Source organism: Globicephala melas, chromosome 1 (genome assembly GCF_963455315.2).
Source record: "Globicephala melas chromosome 1, mGloMel1.2, whole genome shotgun sequence".
In the NCBI taxonomy this organism is placed as follows: domain Eukaryota; kingdom Metazoa; phylum Chordata; class Mammalia; order Artiodactyla; family Delphinidae; genus Globicephala; species Globicephala melas.
The window spans coordinates 106666257-106684911 of NC_083314.1; the positions used below are offsets into that span (position 1 = coordinate 106666257).

The following is an 18655-nucleotide window of genomic DNA, read 5'->3' on the forward strand; positions in this document are numbered from 1 at the left end:
CGTGTCATTTATTTATTTTCAAGTAGGTAATACATTCACATGGCTTTAAGTTAAGAAGATATACAAAAGGGCAGGCAGTCTCCTTCCCAGCCCTGACTCCCAATCATTCAATCTTCCTCCCTTGAAGCAAAAATTATTATTAGATTCATGTGGGCCCATCCCATAGCTATCATTATTAATTCAGGGCTTTACACAGGTACTTTGAGAACTCAGTTTTAAAGGTTACCCAAAGGATCTTCTGACAGCCCAGCTAAAACAATATAAAATCAGTTTAAAAATAACTGGAGTTCTTTTTAGACTCTGATTCCGAATGTCAGATTGTGACATTTTACCTATCTATGACTTAGGTAACCTTCAAGCCATATCTAGTTCAAGTTCTGGCATCCTATAATTCTCATTTATTGATGAAACAAAAAAATATTGAACAAATATGGAAATACAACCATGAACCAAAGAAAACCAAGCTCCAGGCCTTATTGATCTAATTAGTCCAGTGGGGGAGGGGAAACAAAAATTCACCAAAATAATCATATAATTACAGTCTCAGTGTCATGTGATAGGAATGGACCAAGATAGGGAAGTGTGAAGATGCTTCTCAGAGGTAGAGACTAGAGGTGTGGTTAGAAGGATGAGGATTGGAAGAGCCTTCCAGGCACAAAGGAAAGCATATGCAGGTCTGTGGAGGGAGAAAATTGAGGAATTGGAAGAGGCCAGTCTGGCTGGAACAGAGAAAGGATGGAATGTGGTCTGAGCAGTGAGAAGAGGTGGAGAGGTGGGCAGGCCACCAGACCATGCAGGTTAGTTAAGAGGTTTTGTCTAAGGAAGTGGGAGGCCATTGAAGTGGTACATGCTGGGAAGATAAAAGATCACACAGCCATTTGTGTGGAGAAGAGATTAGAGAGGGGCTAGAGGACATGAGGGTAAACCAATTAGAGACTAAATTTGTAGCCCTCCCAGGCCCCTGGCCCTCCCAGACAAAGGGAGTTTGGACTAGGGTGGTGATGCAGGAGATGGTAGAGGACAGATTCAAGGAAATTTTGGGACGTAAAATCTATAGAATTTGCTGATAGATGGAATATAGGAAGGAAAGGTAGATTAACAAAATGTCTCTTAGCTTCCTATACAAGATGGATTCAGTTGCAATGAAACTGTTAGTTGAAATTACTTTAAATAATGGCATAATCTGAAGTTATGCAAAATTTTGCCTCAGATGCAATTTCAAGTTTTTAGCTGGGTGGAGAGCATGGCTCTACTTCCTATTTTCTGGTATTTCTTAATCTTGTTTTTTAAAAAAATAGAGGATTTTTCTTTTTCTGAAATACTTATTACAGTGGAACCCCTTCTGGAGATTATAAATTTAAATTAGGTAATAACCAGGACTATCTAATTTCTAGGCAATTTTTTTTGTGCTAATTACTATCATTTTGTCACTTCTAAATGTATAATGAAAGTAATTTACATTGCCTTTGTTATTATTATTGTTATTTTTTGCCTGTTTTTCCTGGGATTAGACCGGAATTAGTAGGTTGTTTCTGTTCTTAAGTACTTTCCTTCTAAGAATTTCTTCGTTGATATTGGATGACTGCCCGGCTGGACCTCACATATTTGTGCCCATGTCCCTGCCGGACTCCGCATAAATCCAATGTGTCGAGACGACTGATGGTAGAGTGATTTGCAATCACAAGTGCCATTTACACGTTAATTATTGTTTTTGGGAGTGACCAGGTCACCTCTCGAGGAAGCACGGACGGCCTTTCGAAGGTTGCGCCTCTGCATCCCGTGGCCGCGACCTGGCGACATGCGCATAAGCAGTGCAGCAATGCGAGGCCCGCAGCCTTAAGCGCGGGGTCGCTTCGGGGCGGGGGTAGTGTCTGGTGCAGCTCTTACAGGCAAGGGGCGGTTCCAGAGACTGGGGAAGTCAGCAATTTGTGGGTCCGACCGCTGGAACTTTGAAAGAGAGGCGGAGGAACAAGCGGGAGTTCCCCGCCCCCGTTCCCCACGGTCCAATCCCTTAGGCTTGTTTTCTCAGCCGGCCCGCCCGTCCCCTAACCTGCTCGAACCCATTAAGCGCTAGGGCGGCCCGGTCTCTTTAAGGCCCTGCCGCGCCTGCGCCTTGAGCCTTCCTGACGCGGCCGGGCCGGACCCGGGAGGAGCCGGCGGCGAGCACAGTAGGGGTTGGGTGGTAGTTGAAACCGCGGCGGTGCGGGGGGAGTGGGTCAGCGTCTGAGGCGGCCCCGAGCTCCTGAGTGAGCGCGGCGCTCAAGAGGGGGCGCGGACGGCGGACGGCGGAGCCGGGAGAGAGGCCGAGGCGCTGAGACGCGGCGGCGCGGCTGCCGGCTGGATGGGAAGTTAATGTTTACGGCGGAGTCCACCCAGCGTTTCCAAGGTGAGGGGCGCCGCGCCAGGCCGGGCGGGCCGCGAGCCCGGGTTCCGCGGGGCGCACAGCCGGGCCGAGGCGCGGCGAGTGGGGGCCGCCAACCAAACTTGCGGCGCGAGCGGGGCGGGCGCGCCCAGCCCCCCGGGGCCTAAGTTCCCTGTGGTCGCTGCGACCCTCCTGCCGTGGGCGCTGGGGAAGAAACTCTTCCGCGGGACTTCCAGTGGAGTCCCGGGGAGGTGGAGGGACTAGGCAGCTTCGGGAGCGCTTCCTCGTAAATTCTGTGGGGGAATACTGACTCTTCACCCCCGCCCTCGAGGCCAGGAGTCTGTTCCTTCTGGGTGACCTGATGGGGCGAGACCGTCCGCGCCTCTTGCAAAGTTGGCGTCTTTATTTGGCCTCTGGGATTCTGCGCAAAGCCGTGTCTCCAGGCAGGTGATGGGCGAGCCAGGTGTGCTAGATGACGCCCAAGGATGCACTTGGGGAGCGTTTGTAGCCATCACTGAATCACCTTATGACTAGCGGGGCAAGCCTCAAATTAACCACAGCATTTCCGGTAGGTTGGATTGTGGTGTTGGTGTTTGCTTTAGAGTTGCTGTGATTTCTTTGTGGCTTCATTTTTGTCTTTTGGGCTACACAAATCAACTCAGCTGGCATTCTCTCACCGAAGAGTTAACCAAAACTTTTGGAATGGTTTCTTCACTTTCCTATCTGTTGTTGTTAGAGGTGATTTCAAAAAGTAGCATTTTCTTGCAAAGATTTCTTTGGGTTACAGTGTAGAATAACAGACTCCTTTTATTGCTGAAAGATATCCGGTGCTTCGTGAAGATCAAGAAAAGTTATCTGTTCGTAGTTTTTACCTTTGTTCTGGGTTGAAATGTGTTAGCAGCTTTTTTTGTTTTGTTTTTTAAAAAAATTTTATTAATAAACTTTCGGCTGTTTACCAGAAGCTCCTTTTCTATTCTAAAATGCTAGTGTTAATGTCTCTGAGAAATTTGTGTCAAAGAAATCTTAGAAAACTTATTGTAGTGTAATATATTTTAAAAAGTGCACAATCTTGAGTATGCAGGTAAAGAATTTTTACTAAGTATACTATCACAGATCAAGAAACAGAACATTGCTAGGTTGAGGTTTATGTCTAGGAGTGGAACTCTTGGTTTATGAGGTATGTAAATGATAAAACTTTAGCATTAGATACAGTTGAACATTTTCCCAGTGTTCTACCAATTATCAGGGAATGGTATTCCATTTACCTCATATCCTTGCTAATGCTTGTCAGTTTTAAAAATTTTTGCTGTTTTGGTAAAAGTGTAGTAATATATGTGTGGTCTTATTTACATTTTTCTGATGATTGTGGTTGGGTATCTTTTGTTGGCCATTTATATGTCGTCTTTTGTGAAGTGCCTGTTAAGTCTCACTATTATTTTTTTTAATTGGTCTGTAATTCTTTATTCTGGATATGAGTTCTGTGTGTGTGTGTGTGTGTGTGTGTGTGTATACACATCTGTCTTCCATGAGTCCTTTCTGGACTTAATCTTTTTCCACTCTGTATGTTGCCTTTTCACTCTTTTAATGGCCTTTTTTTGATGAATGGAAATTGTTATTTTTTTCTTTTTTTTTTGCGGTACGTGGGCCTCTCACTGTTGTGGCCTCTCCCGTTGCGGAGCACAGGCTCCAGACGCACAGGCTCAGCGGCCATGGCTCACGGGCCCAGCCGCTCCGCGGCACGTGGGATCTTCCCCGACCGGGGCACGAACCCATGGCCCTGCATCGGCAGGCGGACTCTCAACCACTGCGCCACCAGGGAAGCCCGGAAATTGTTAATTGTAATGAAATATACTTAATCCTTCCCTTTATGATTACTGCTTTTTGTGCCCTTATTTAAGAAATCTTTGCCTAGCCTAAGAATATGGAGATATTTCCCCATGTTACTGTACAGAAGTTTTATTTTGTTTTACTTTTCGTATTTAAGATGTACAATTTACAGTAAATTCCAGATGGATTGTAGGGGTCCAGCTTCACTTTATACCATATGGGTATCTATTTGACCCAGCACCATTTACTGAATATACCATCGTTGCCCTTCTGCACTGTGTGACACTTTTTCATAAATCAGGTGACTGTATAAGTGTGGATCTGTTTCTGGACAGTATTCTGTTTCATTGGTCTATTTGTTATCCTTGCACCAATATCACTATCAACTGATGTAACTTTATAATAAGCTCTGATATCTGTTGTTCGTATATATATATATATATATTTTTTTTTTTTGGCTATGCTGGGTGTTAGTTTCCTCACGCGGGCTCCTTGCTGTGGGCTTCTCTCTAGGTGCGGCGCGTGGGTTTAGTTGCCCTGTGGCCATGTGGGATCTTAGTTCCCCCATCAGGGATCGAACCCGCATCCCCTGCATCGGAAGGTGGATTCTTAACCACTGGACCACCAGGGAAGTCCCGATGGTTGTTCCTATTTTGTTCTTTAAGATTGTCTGGGCAGTTCTTGGTTCTTAGAGTTTCCACATAAATTTCAGAATCTTGTCCATTGCTACAAATTTTGGAAATAGAGAATTGACATCTTAACAATATTGAGTTTTCCAGTTTATGAACATGGTATATTTCTCCACTTATTTATGTCTTTTAAAATTTCTCTAATATTTTGTAGTTTTCTGTATAAAAGTCTTCCACATCTTTTTTTAAAATTATTTATTTTTGGCTGTGTTGGGTCTTCATTGCTGCACATGGGCTTTCACTAGTTGCCGTGAGCAGGGGCTACTCTACGTTGCGGTGTGCAGTCTTCTCATTGAGGTGGCTTCTCTTGTTGCGGAGCACAGGCTCTAGGCGTGCGGGCTCAGTAGTTGTGGCTCATGGGCTCTAGAGCGCAGGCTCAGTAGTTGTGCGCACGGGCTTAGTTGCTCCGCAGCATGAGTGATCTTCCCGGACCAGGGCTCGAACCCGTGTCCCCTGCGTTGGCAGGTGGATTCTTAAGCACTGTGCCACCAGGGAAGTCCCACATCTTTTCTTATTTATTCTTAGGTATTTGTTTTTTTAAATATTATTGTAAGTGATATTTTAAAACATTTGTGGCCAGTATATAGAAATACAGCTGATTTTGGGGGGTGGGGAGAGTGGCTCTGGGATTATTTTAAAACAAATCCCAGACGTCATTTCATCAATAAATCCTAAATCTTTAATGTCCCTTCAAGACCTAGTCCAAATTACACCTTGTATGCTCTAGTTTTCCAAGGTTTTAAAATCTCTTGTATGTTATCTCCAGTGTCTGGGACCAATTAAAGATTTATAGAGTGTTTAACATGGAGTGTAACTGTGTTAGGCTCTGGGGATATGAAGCTGATTAAGATGCTGCCCCTGCCTTTAAGAAGTTGAGAGTCTAAGAGGAGTTGTAGAAATTCAGAAGACCTTTATCCTCCACTAGGAGAAGTGCTGTGATGAAAATTGGTTTGGCTGCATGCAAAAGGGGCATTTAAATCCAAGTGTGGGGCACGTACTGTGCCTGGCTCCCGGTGTTCTGAGAGCTGCACGGAGGAATTGGGCTGTGGGTGAGGGCTGCTATTACCGCGCATACTTCTGCGTTATTCCTTGGCTTTCAGCCGTGAGCCTCGCTCCACTCTTCTTGAGTCTGGAGTCTCTCCAAGTCGCTGTTTCCAGAGAATAAATTTATGAGAGGATGTGAATAGTGGAGGAGGGAAACTGGAGGTCCATGTACAGACTTTACCAGACTTTAAACCACTGACCTGCTCTTCAGCCCCATACTTCTTCCCCACTGACGATATCCCTCGAGACTCTCAAGGGCTGAGCCTTCTGGGGCTCTGTGAGCGAGGCACATCAGCCCGTTGACCATATTCCCTTGTGCAGGCCTGTAGGTTTAGCTTCCCATCCTCTACTCAGTTACTTATTCCTCAGTTACTTACGGCATCTATGAAACAAGAAAAAGTCTCTTTTCTTGTTTCATAGATGCCATATCTCTCTTACCTACCCGAGATTGTTAAAGGCAGTTTCTTTAAGCTTTCTTTTTCCTTGCATAGCTTGTTTCCTCCAAGTTACTTTTTTTCTGTTTGGTATAGTCTCAGCAGTAGAGGCCCTCTTCAGAGGTCTGATAATCCTCCTTGGTTGTTTGCTTGTGACTGAGGGACCAAATACGTCAGGTAGCAGTACTTTTTAAAAATTTAAGTGTGATTGCACACAGTAAAATATATAGATTTTAAGTGTATAGTTTGATGATTTTGCTGTGTGTACACCTGTGTAATGAACACAAGGTACCGAGCATTGTGAAACCCCTAGAAAATTCCTTCATATCCCTTCTATCTTCCCCACTCCTTGCCCAGGGGCAACCACTATTCTGATTTCTGTCTGCATAGATTAGCACCAGTATTTTCTAAAGTTGCCCAGGTGATTCCAGTGTGTGGTCAGGATTGAAATCATTGGTTTGGGTGGGCTGTTTGAGGCTCTCTCCAGTGTCTGTCTTTCCATTTGGCCTGGTCAGATTTCCCAGAGAGTATCCCAGTTTTCTGCTTGGAGGCCAGAGGTCTAGTTGCCGGTGGTCTGGGAACTCAGGAAAAGAGGGCTGGGTAATGAGCCATAGAGCATTTAATATGAAGGGACATACAATTTGCCTCTTTATGTTAGGATACCTTCATCCTCCACCATGTGTGATTTACTCTTTTTAGAGAATAAATCTCTAACCTGCTGCCTCATTGAGGTTGGGTCACTCAGCAACTCGGGAGAGGCATGGGCTCTAGGTTTCTAACTGTTCAAACAGCTTTCACCTGATCCTTTCTTTCTTTAGTCTCCCTTCCCCCTCTGTGTTCTGGCAGTTCCTGAACCCTTTGAGGATTCTGTAGCGCAAAGTGGGTTTGTTCTTAGTTGTCAGCACTGCTGTCTTATAATTTGTCTTTGACCAAATCAGTTATCACTCATCCATCTTTCCAGCTTCCAAAATTTTGTTGCTGTTGTTTCTTCTATTCTCTCAATGCTTATGGTTTGTGTCCTAAAAACAGAACAAAACAACAGCAACATTGTCTTTATCTTGTTTTAGTAGGGTTTCGTGAGAGAGCAAAATTAGATGTGTGGGTTCAGTCTGCAGTCTTAACGTGCAAGTCCCTCATCTGCTTTCCATTCATCATACAAAAATGTGCTGCCATCTGCCCACCACTGTTTTCTCCTCCCTGTGGGGTTGTAGCTGTTAAAATTTCTTTACTGTTATCTACATAGAATGTTAGGAGGGAGAGCACTTAAATGTTGGATCAAACTGTAATTTCTCTAGAAACCTCTAAATTCTTTTGAGAAGTTTACATTGTCCCAGAATCTTATAATCTCAGGATTGGAAATGATTTTAAAGATAAGCCAGCTTAGTGAGCTATTTGATACTTTCTGTAGTGGGAAACTTGCTATAAAGAGAGAAATGACTGGAGCAACAGAGTGGGCTGTGGATCTCTGCAGTGGGTCTGGAAATCAGTATGTGCGTTAAACATTTAATATTGAAAGAACAAATAATAGATCTTGCATATTTGTAACATACAGGAATTATCAAAAAGTCGTGGTGGTTTTGTTATTTTAATCAATAATTCTTAAATCCAGCTACTGTCATGGGTGGGAGGTAATACTTAGAATTTTTTTTGTTTTTTGTTTTTAGCTGAGTTCTCTGAATACTTATTACAACGGGTCATCAGCAGTAATAGGGGTACAGGAGAGAGATAGGAGATGCATTTGCCCCTCAGGTAGATCTTGGGGGTCTGCCAGCCTGTGGGGGTTTCCTTCAGGCCCGCCTTCCACCAGATGGGCTTCAGGTCTCTCTTGAACTTGATTTGCTGCCGTTTCAGGCGTCCTTCCTTGACTTTCCGCAGTAGGTACTGGGTCCTCTTGACCAGCTTGCGGTACTTGCGATGATTCATCTTGTACTGGCAGATCTTGAGTGTGTTTTTGCACTGCATCTGGGGTGCATCCCAGACCTCCTTACCCCACTGCTCGACCCATTCCCCCACCTGGCTGGGCGGACACTCAGAGTTGGGCTGGAGACACAGTCCCTGGGACCCCAGCATCCAGTCTGGGCAGGAGGTAGCCAGCTCTCAAGGTCAGCCAGCTCTCCAGGTCAGCCAGCTCTCCAGGGGGCTGATGGATATATTCCTGCACAGCAGCATCTCCTCAAGCTCCAGATGGACCCGTCTGCCAGGGAGGGAGGCAGCACCACTTGGGCCTGTTGGTTGCGTGCTGTAGCGAGGCCTGCAGGCATGCCTGCCCAGCACCCCTGAGACAGGCCAGGACCCACTGCAACCTACCCGGGAACAGCCCTGAGCAGCTGGGAAGTGAGGCGCACCAGGAACAAGGTCTGTGTGTGGCGGCGGCCCCAGGTGCTCAGTGGAGCCTCCGTGAGCCTCAGCTTCACCCCGAGGTGCCCACTGCGTGGGTGGTGTGGACTCTCAAGTCCCAGGTCCCCAGCCCAGCCGGCAGCAGCCGCCTCCGCTGTCCCTGGAGCCCACGGCCTCATGCTGACCCTACCCAGACACTGCTGGGAGACTGACCATTCTGCTGCCCAGTATTTTTTGTTTTGAGAAAAAGATTATATTCCAGAAAAAATTGAAAAGTATTGCTAAAGTTGTAGAAATCTTATAGTTAACGTAAACTGGTAAATTAATTAGAACCACCCATTAAAGCCTCTCTGTTAAGCTCCTCTGATAACTTTGTTATGCTTTGCACTCCTTTTTTCTTTAAAACACTAAGTATGTTTCCAAATGCTCTTTGAGATAAGAGTTTTTTATCATAAAGTTCATGATGAAATGAAAATATTATTCTCAATATAATTTGTTTTTTCTTAGGCTAAATTTATAAAATTTTATGTGTTTAACTTTATATTGTGTCCATCCTTTTCTGTGTTACAGTATCCTTTTACATTTGAGATTTATGCTAGATAGTGGTGGGTTTTTTTGTTATTTTCTGTAATGCCCTTATTTAGCCCTTCGTTTCTCTTCAAATTAATTTTGGACAAGTTACATAAAATATAAAAGTCTGCTTATCACTGCACAGTTTTATATGTTTGCATATAAAATTCAAGCTATCAATTAAAGATAACATTGGCAATTATTACTATCTGTTTTGGCGGTATGATAGTCCTTCCTCATTGGAAACATGTAGGTTAATTAATGTGTGTTTTGTGGCTAGAAGCTGTTGACTGTGGCCTCATATGTTTGCTCAGAAAGGGTCATCCAATTTCTCATAATTGTAAGTTGCCTGGCGTGTTTATTTGTTGCCATTCCCAGATGTTTATTACTGTCTCTGTACTTCATGAGAGCATTCCCTGCCTGTGCTGTTGGCAGTTTATTGTTTAAGTGGCCAGACAATGTGGGTTTAGTGCTTGTTAATTGTTCTTTGTACTAATCCAACTGCTCACAATTGTACTTTGAAAAATGTTCCCTAAAGCTGGTTAAACTGGCTATTATCTGGGTCTTCATTGTTGGTTTTGCTATTCATTGTCTTTTGGGTTCATGATTAGGGCTCTCTCCTTAAGGAACTGCTAGCTCCTGTGTTCTTGGAAGGAACATTGATAGAGAGAGGAGCAGAATGGTTTTATTATGGATCATTGCTCTTTTTGTTTTTCATAAGAAAGTGTAAGCACTGATAGGGAAGTGAAGATGGGGATTTTGTCTTACCTTTGAATTGGTATTCAAATGATTAGTTGCTGTATTTGGCTTGATACAGATCTTTTGCTATGTTAAAAATGAATCCAACATTCTCATAAATTATGCTAGTAAGTTTGTTAGAACAATGTTAACAGATACTGGATAGGAACTTCCCTGGTGGTCCAGAGGTTAAGACTCTATGCTCCCAGTGCAGGGGCCTGGGTTTGATCCCTGGTCAGGAAACTAGATCCCACATGCCACAACTAAAGATCCCGCACATGGCAATGAAGATCCTGCGTGCTGCAGCTAAGACCCGACGCAGCCAAATAAATAAATAAATATTAGAAAAAAAGATACTGGATAAAAGTTTCACTTGAATGAACCACTGTATAATATGATATTTGAATGAGGTACATGAGAGAAAGAAGAAAAATTTAATATCTTCAAGTATACCAGAATCAGGATAGTTTAGAAGACTGAGCCAGAATTTGCTGGTGAGGAGGTAGACCTTGAAGTAAATTGAGAACGAATCTTAGGGAATAATCTCATGAAAAGTGTAATGCCTTTAAACATTTAATTTAAAATACATGTAAGAGAGGAGCACAAAGACTCAACTTGGCTGCGTTTTTGAAAATGTGGAGAAGCTTCTTTTCTGCTGCTGGATGAACAAGGTTATAAATGTTGTCAAGCATTTAACACACGAGATCAGAAAACTGAGTCAGTAAATGATCTAGAAATTTAATGAAGTTATGAACATTGTCAGTAAGTCAGTAAGAACCACCAAAGGTAACACATATATAGCATCTCCTATGTGTCAAGCATAATGATAGGTACTGGGAAGACAACGGTGATCAATACTACATAGACAAAAATCTTTGCTTTCACAAAATTTATAAACCAGGGGAACACACAGTTGGTATAGTCTTGTTTCTTTAGTTTTTTTTTTTTCTGGCCATGCTGTGCAGCTTGTGGGATCTAAGTTCCCTGACCAGGGATTGAACCTGGCTCCGGCAGTGAAAGCACTGAGTCCTAACCACTGGACCACCAGGGACTACTGCAGACCAGGGTAATTAAGTGATTAATTTGTCTTAAATCTTGAGGTTTTTTTTTTGTTTGTTTAAATTGAAGTATAATTGATTTTCAATGTGTCAGTTTCAGGTGTACAGCGAAGTGATTCAGTTATGCTGAATCTATTCTTTTTCTTTATAGGTTATTACAAGATATTGAATATAGTCCCCTGTGCTCTACAGTAGGTCTTTATTGTTTATCTGTTTTATATACAGTAGTGTGTATCTGTTAATCCCAAACTCCTATTTATCACTCCCCCCACTTTCCTCTATGTCTGTAAGTCTGTTTCTGTTTTGTAAATAAGTTCATTTGTATCATTTTTTTGATTCCACATGTAAGTGATATTATATGATATTTGTCTTTCCTTGTCTGATTTTACTTCACTTATTATGATTATCTCTAGGTCCATCCATGTTGCTGCAAGTTATTTTATTCTTTTTTATGGCTAATATTCCTTTGTATGTGTGTATACCACATCTTTATCCATCCATTTGTCGATGGACATTTAGTTTGCTTCCATATCTTGGTTATTGTAAATAGTGCTGCTGTGAACATTGGGGTGCATGTATCTTTTCAAATTAGAGTTTTCGTCTTGTCTGAATATATGCCCAGAAGTGGGATTGCTGGATCATATGGTAATTTTTTTTTAAATTAAATTTTTATTTATTCATTTGGTTGTGCCGGGTCTTAGTTGCAGCTCGCTGGCTCCTTAGTTGTGGCTTGCCAGCTCCTTAGTTGTGGCATGCAAACTCTTATTTGTGGCATACATATGGGATTTAGTTCCCTGACCAGGGATGGAACCTGGGCCCTCTGCATAGGGAGCATGGAGTCTTAACCACTGTGCCACCACGGAAGTCCCTCATATGATAATTCTATTTCAGTTTTTTAAGGAACCTCCATACTGTTCTCCATAGTGGCTGTACCAATTTACATTCCCACCAACAGTATAGGAGTGTTCTCTTTTCTCCACACCCTCTCCAGCATGTTATTTGTAGACTTTTTGGTGATGGCCATTCTGACAGGTGTGAGGCTTTTTAAATAATTAGTATGGAAAAATGCTGAGTGAAGTAAAAGTTTTAAATTTTAATATTTGCTTTAAAAAATTTTGAGGTAAAGATTACGTATAGTGAAATGAACTTAACTCTACAATTGAATGAATTTTGTCGAATGTGTACTCCTGTGTTAATCTCTCCCTCCCCAGTAATCCCACATGGTTCCTTTAGTCAGTTCCTGTTCTGCTGTCTTTTACCACAGATTCGTTTTTCATGTTCTTGAACTTCACCTAATAGAATAGAATTAGTGTGTATTCTTTTCTGGCTGGCTTCTTTTGTTCAACATAATGTTTTGAAATTCATCCATGTTAATGCTCCTTTCAGTAGTTCTTTTTAACTGGTGTATAGTAATAACATTGTATGACAATAACAGTTTGTTTATCCCTTTTCCCATTAGGCTATTATGAAAGCTGTTATGAACACATAGCTATTAGTCTTCTTATAGACATACATTTTTGTTTCTCTTGGATAAATAACTAGTGGTGGACTTACTGGTTCATAGAGCGGATGTATGTTTAACTTTAGAAGACATTGCCAAACAGTTTTCCCAAGGGAATATATCATGTTACATTGCAACCAGCAGTCTGTGAAAGGTCTGCTTGAGTGACAAATCAGAACTGAGTTTCCGAAAGACTGTGCTGGTACAGTGGGGTATGAGACTTGAGATAGGGAACACACACAGTTAAGTAATACAATTGAAAATTGATGTATTCTTGTTCTAAGGAATTGATAGGGAGGGAGAGACTTACAGATTCTGGAGCCTGTGGTATGTGGGGTGAGGATAGGGCAGGGGTCAGGTGATCCCCATGCATCTGCCATAGGCTGTTGGATATTGGTGTGTCAGTCATTAACAGAGAGAATACAGTGGAGGAGTAGATTTTAGAGGGAAGAGGGAGAAGTAAATCTGTTATGTTTGTAAGTAGTAATAAAAGGAAGTAGATTAAATAACTGTGTATAGTGAGGAGAAGGCCCAGGATGGAATTGGAATTTTGGGGACCATTGACATATAAGAAATGAGCTGATGACGAGAAGTCTGCAAAGGAGCAGAAGGAGTGAGTAGCCACCACAGAAGGGAAACCAGGGAAGTGATTTAACAAACTGAAAGAACAGAACTTCGAAAAAGGAGGGAGGGGCTTGAATGTTGTTAATGTGAGTAAAAAATAAGTGTAGCCTTTCTGGAGGTTAACTTTTTTTTATTATTTGACCCAATAGTTACACTTTGTGGAATAACTTCTAGAGAAACAGACAAATGTGGAAAGGTATCACACACACATACACAGAGTATTATATAGTTTTCTATTGCTGCTGTAACAAATTAGTACAAACTTAGTGGCTTAAAACAAAAATATAGTCTCTTACAGTTATGCAGGCCAGAAGTCTCAAATGTTTCACTGGGCTAAAGTCAAGGTATTGACCCAGCTGGTTCCTGGGGTAGAATCTATTTCCTTGCCTTTTCCAGTTGCATTCCTTGTATTCCTTGCATTGCATTCCTTGATCCCTTCCTCCATTTTCAAAGTCAACTACATAGCATCTTCCGATGGGCCCAAACCAGATAGTTCGGGATAATCTCCTCATCACAAAATCCTTCCCTTAATCACCTCTGCCAAGTCCCTTTTACAATTTAAGGTAACATTCACAGATTCTGTGTTTTATGATGTGCTCTTTAGGAGGCCGTTAATTAGTCTACCACATAATACTAACAAGGACAGAAGATCAAAGTACATTAAATTAAATTCTCAAAAATGTATAGTATGATCTGATTTTTTTTGGCTGCACCAGGCAGGGCATGCGGGATCTTAATTCCCTGACCGGGGATTGAACCTGTGCCCCCTGCTGTGGAAGCATGGAGTCTTAACTGCTGGACCACCAGGAAAGTCCCCAACTATGATCTAATTTTTGTGAACTTAAATACATATACTTGTATATTACCATATGTATAGAAATCTTAATATATACTGTACAGCTAACAGTGGCTGTCTTTGAGAGTGGGATTACAGAGTACTCAAACTTTTCCATTTTTTTCTGTGGTATTTCAATTCTTAACATGTATTTGCTAATCAGAAAAATAAAAAATAAATAACAGGAAAAGTACTGTATGGGTCACATGTTACAGAGAGGTCTGTAAGTAAGATAAGGACTATGAAGCATTTACTGGATTTAGCACAAAGAGGCTGTTGGTGAGTGACCTTGGTAAGTGTGGTTTTAGTAAAATGGTATGGTAGAAGCCACACTGCAGTGAAAAAGTGGGAGGTGAAGAAGGGAAGAATGAAAGCTAAAGCTATCTGTCCAGTTGCTTAGCTATGGGGGAGGGACGATACTGTGAGACAGGGGGTACTTAGTGGGATGTAAGGTCCAGCGAGAGCGCTAAATATGGCAGAGCAGCCTGTTTAAAAGTTGAGAGCAGAAACTGGGAAGAAGAGAGAGACCACCTGAGTTCCAGGATAATTCACAGAGCGTGAGGCCTGTCTTCTGACTTCAGACCCACTTACCTGTGGCAGGTGAGACTAGAGAGGTGTGGATATGGGCAGTAGTTAAGTTTATAACATTTTCGTTTTCTTTAATATTATCAGATTAAAAAAAAACACACAAACTCTTGTAGTCCTAAATGCTTCTTTGGCATTTTGTTAAAGTCCAAAGTTATTGTGTACCTGTGTTAATTTAGTCTTGCTAATGTACTCTCATTTTGTTGGTTTCTGATTATTGCTGTAGCCTCATAGTATATGAGTATATGAGGTTCAGGGAATGAGACCTTAGTTTTCTAGTGCAACGTTTTGCGGACTCCTCCCCCCCCGTTATTATTGAAACTAATCATTGTATAAAAATCTGCTTATATGAGTTTATCAATTTTCTCTTGACTCTACAGTGTCACAACAGGAAAACATTAGAGGTACCATTCACTCCAACCTTTTATTAAGTTCCTGACAAGGAAACAAGGTTTAAAAAATTTAAATAACTTGTGAAGGCCTTACGCACCCTGTCAAAAGAACATGGTACTTTACCTTGCTGAGATGCTGAGGACCTTTCAAAAAATTATTATTTCATTGATACTATATTTCTGCCAGGATTTCCTGAGTTTTCATGTGTCCTTCTATCCAATTCCAATTAACATACATTTTCCACCTCTTAATTTCATCACTCTTCTTTCACCAGTATCAGTGTAATTAAATTAATTAAAATGACAATTTAAAATACAGTTTTTAAGGCCTTGCCATGATCTGTGCATTATTTACCTATTTGGAGAATTATGTTGAAGATTCCTATTGACATTTTAGGATTTTTCAGAACTGTGGCAGTTCATTTTGTTTGTTTGTTTGTTTTTGTTTTTGTTTTTGCAGTACGCGGGCCTCTCACTGTTGTGGCCTCTCCCGTTGCGGAGCACAGGCTCCGGACACGCAAGCTCAGCGGCCATGGCTCACGGGCCCAGCCGCTCCGCGGCATGTGGGATCTTCCCAGACCGGGGCACGAACCTGTGTCCCCTGTATCGGCAGGCGGGACTCTCAACCACTGCGCCACCAGGGAAGCCTGGCAGTTCATTTTTTATTTCACACTGGGTATGGGGTGATGGTGCTTAACACACTTCTTGACACAGTGCTTGATGTATTGTGTGTATTAAATAAAAAATTTGCGTAATATGTGATATATTTTAAGAAGTACTTGTTCAGAATTTGTGCTTTTTTTGGACTAGATTAAGACCTAAGGAAACAGGTATTTTAGTACTCTTGCTGCTGCCAGGAAAAAAATTGTGTAGATATGCCTTTTTTTAAAAAAAAAATAATTTTGTCTTTGTAACAGTGGAAGGTTGAGGTCAGGGGACAGGCTTATTAGCTCCTTATTCATGAACTTGAACACCTTGGCTATAGCAATTTTAGGTGCAGCTCAAATTATCAAATTTTTTAATAAATTTATTTATTTACTTATTTTTGGCTGTGTTGGGTCTTCGTTGCTGCATGGGGGCTTTCTTTAGTTGCGGCGAGCGGGGGCTACTCTTCTTTGTGGTGCGTGGGTTTCTCATTGCAGTGGCTTCTCCTGTGGTGGAGCACGGGCTATAGGCGTGTGGGCTTCAGTAGTTGTGGCTCTTGGGCTCAAGAGCTCAGGCTCAGTAGTTGTGGCGCACGGGCTTAGTTGCTCCACGGCATGTAGGATCTTCCTGGACCAGGGATCGAACTCGTGTCCCCTGCATTGGCAGTTAGATTCTTAACCACTGCGTCACCAGGGAAGTCCTTCATTTTCAAATATAATTTTCATCTCATTATTTTAGTTAATTGAATTGCTTAAGTAGGTAATCAGATTGGTTTCTGTCAGAATCCTTAGAGTCATGACATGTTCTGACGTTCTGTGTTTTTACTTTTGTGTTCTTCTGTTTTAGCTCACCTTCCTATCAATGATTTATACTTGTCAGGATGTTTTTGTTTTAGGGCTTAATGTTTAGTATCCTGGTTCCATCGTTTATTAGCTAATGGATTCTTGGGCAAGTTGTTTAACCTCTATAAACTTCAGTAAAATCTGTCTCAGGATTATTGTGAGGATTAAATAAGGTAATGAATGTAAGTGTTGTCGAAGTGCCTGGTACATAGTAAAACTTACAGTAGATGATGGTGGTAGCAGCAGCAATAGTATATCACTGTGTACAAAGTTTTCCTTTTCTTTCTTTTTTTTTTTAAAATTAAAGTGTAGTTTATTTACAATGTTGTGTTAGTTGCAAGTTTTCCTTTTCTGAAATTTTGTTCTAGAATTTTGTTCTAGGAAGGATCAGAGAGAGATGAATATATGCTGTATGCCTACAGAAAATAAATTAACTCAGAGAAATTTGTTGTATAGACATCTAAAGGAAGAAGACTTGTCAGCAGTGTTACCCTTATTTCCTGTTTTTTTCCCTTTCAGTGTAATTCCTGTTTGCTGTTTTTTTTTTCTGTTCCTGTTGAAGCCAGTGCTCTGTATCTTTCTCTTCTTCCATCTGACAACTGTTAGCTTAAAAAGTGAAAGACAGGGCTTCCCTGGTGGCGCAGTGGTTGAGAGTGGTTGAGTGGCAGGCGGCACGGGTTCATGCCCCGGTCCAGGAGGATCCCACATGCCGCGGAGTGGCTAGGCCTGTGAACCATGGCCGCTGAGCCTGCGCGTCCAGAGCCTGTGCTCCGCAACGGGAGAGGCCACAACAGTGAGAGGCCTGTGTAACGGGAAAAAAAAAAAAAAAAAAGTGAAAGACATAATTTGCAGTTCTTCTTTGAGGATATTTATAGACTGTATTTTAAAATCTGTACTCCATATTTATTGATAATACCCAAAACATGCAAGACACTGCTATTTATATAATAATGTTGTTTATTCCCATGTTTGCAGAGTTGGAATAACACTTCCTTATAACCTGCTTAAAAGATTGAAGATAGATATTACATTTGCCCCAAGCTTAAATCCTACTGGGACAACGTTGAGTATAAATAATTTTTTTTTTTTTTTTTTGCTTTCTACATATTTATTCAGTTGTATACCAAGATTTTTATGGGTTCAAAATTTCCAACACCTTGAAGAATGTTGAAGTAATGGTGTGTACAGATAATTATTTTTTATATTTATATTGGCATAGACTATTTTGAAATTTGATCATATATTTTAGATATACTTCTAAGTTTGATACGTTTGCTATTTATTTTGGAAGCAAATAAGAAAAGATCTCTCTGGACCCATTTGGCATTACAAACACTTAGGCAAATAGCCACTAAAAAAGTATGATGCTGTAAGTTGGTGAGTTTTCTGGGCTTGTAATCTTGTGTAATCAGTCAGAGTTGTAGTTTAAATAATGGTCCCAGAGATACAATTTCCTGTCACTCATCTACTGGCCAATTTCCCCATAAATTTATGGGTTCATATAAAATTCCTGTGAAACTTGAGATGCTCCTAATAATCTGTTTCAGACTAAGTATAAACAGTTAAAAAAAACATGATGTAGTTGTAAGAACTCAGATACCTATAGAATTATCCATCTGTTTTTTTCAGCCAACTTTTGTTGTTGAGTTTCTAGAATACACTGGGTTCTGTGCTAGGCATTAAGGAGGGCAAAGTAATACCTTCTCTTTGGTCAGAACAAAAAGAAGATGCTGTTTGAGGCTATAACTCTGCTCCCTTCTCAGTATTGCTCCTAACCTGCAATCCTGACCTTAGTAATGATTTGTTAATATGTTACTTAAGCATTGTTGCTTTCTCCCTTTTATTTCCTTCTTGTATATTTTTCAGATTAGAACATATGAAGTCTGTCATGATGAAGGACTCCAAAATTTGGAAAAATCAGAAGTATAAATAATTTAAAAACCATAAAGTTGGGACTTCCCCGGCAGTCCGGTGGTTAAGACTCTGTGCTTCCACTGCAGGGGGCATGGGTTTGATCCCTGGTGGGGGAACCAAGATCCCACATGCTGCGTGGAAAACCCATGAAGTTAATGTCTTATATTCTGTTCTATTGTGGTAATTGCTGTTGGCAGCTTCTGTTGCTGTTTTTTTTTATAGTCCTTTTCTGGCTTTCCAGCCAGAGCAAACTATTAA

General features: G+C 41.4%; 1 protein-coding gene across 7 annotated transcripts in view; it reads left to right on the forward strand.

The window, feature by feature from the left end:
* The first annotated feature begins 2031 nt into the window (after positions 1-2031).
* The window catches only part of EVI5 (ecotropic viral integration site 5), a 208068-nt gene continuing 191444 nt past the window's right edge, over positions 2032-18655 (forward strand). For 5 of the 7 annotated variants that reach the window (XM_030868666.3, XM_030868669.3, XM_060302758.2 and 2 more), the window contains exon 1: positions 2032-2386. The gene's annotated coding sequence lies outside the window, so the exon portion shown is untranslated. The remainder of the gene's footprint in view (positions 2387-18655) is intronic. The other 2 variants (XM_030868665.3, XM_030868670.3) reach the window with 1 other exon arrangement.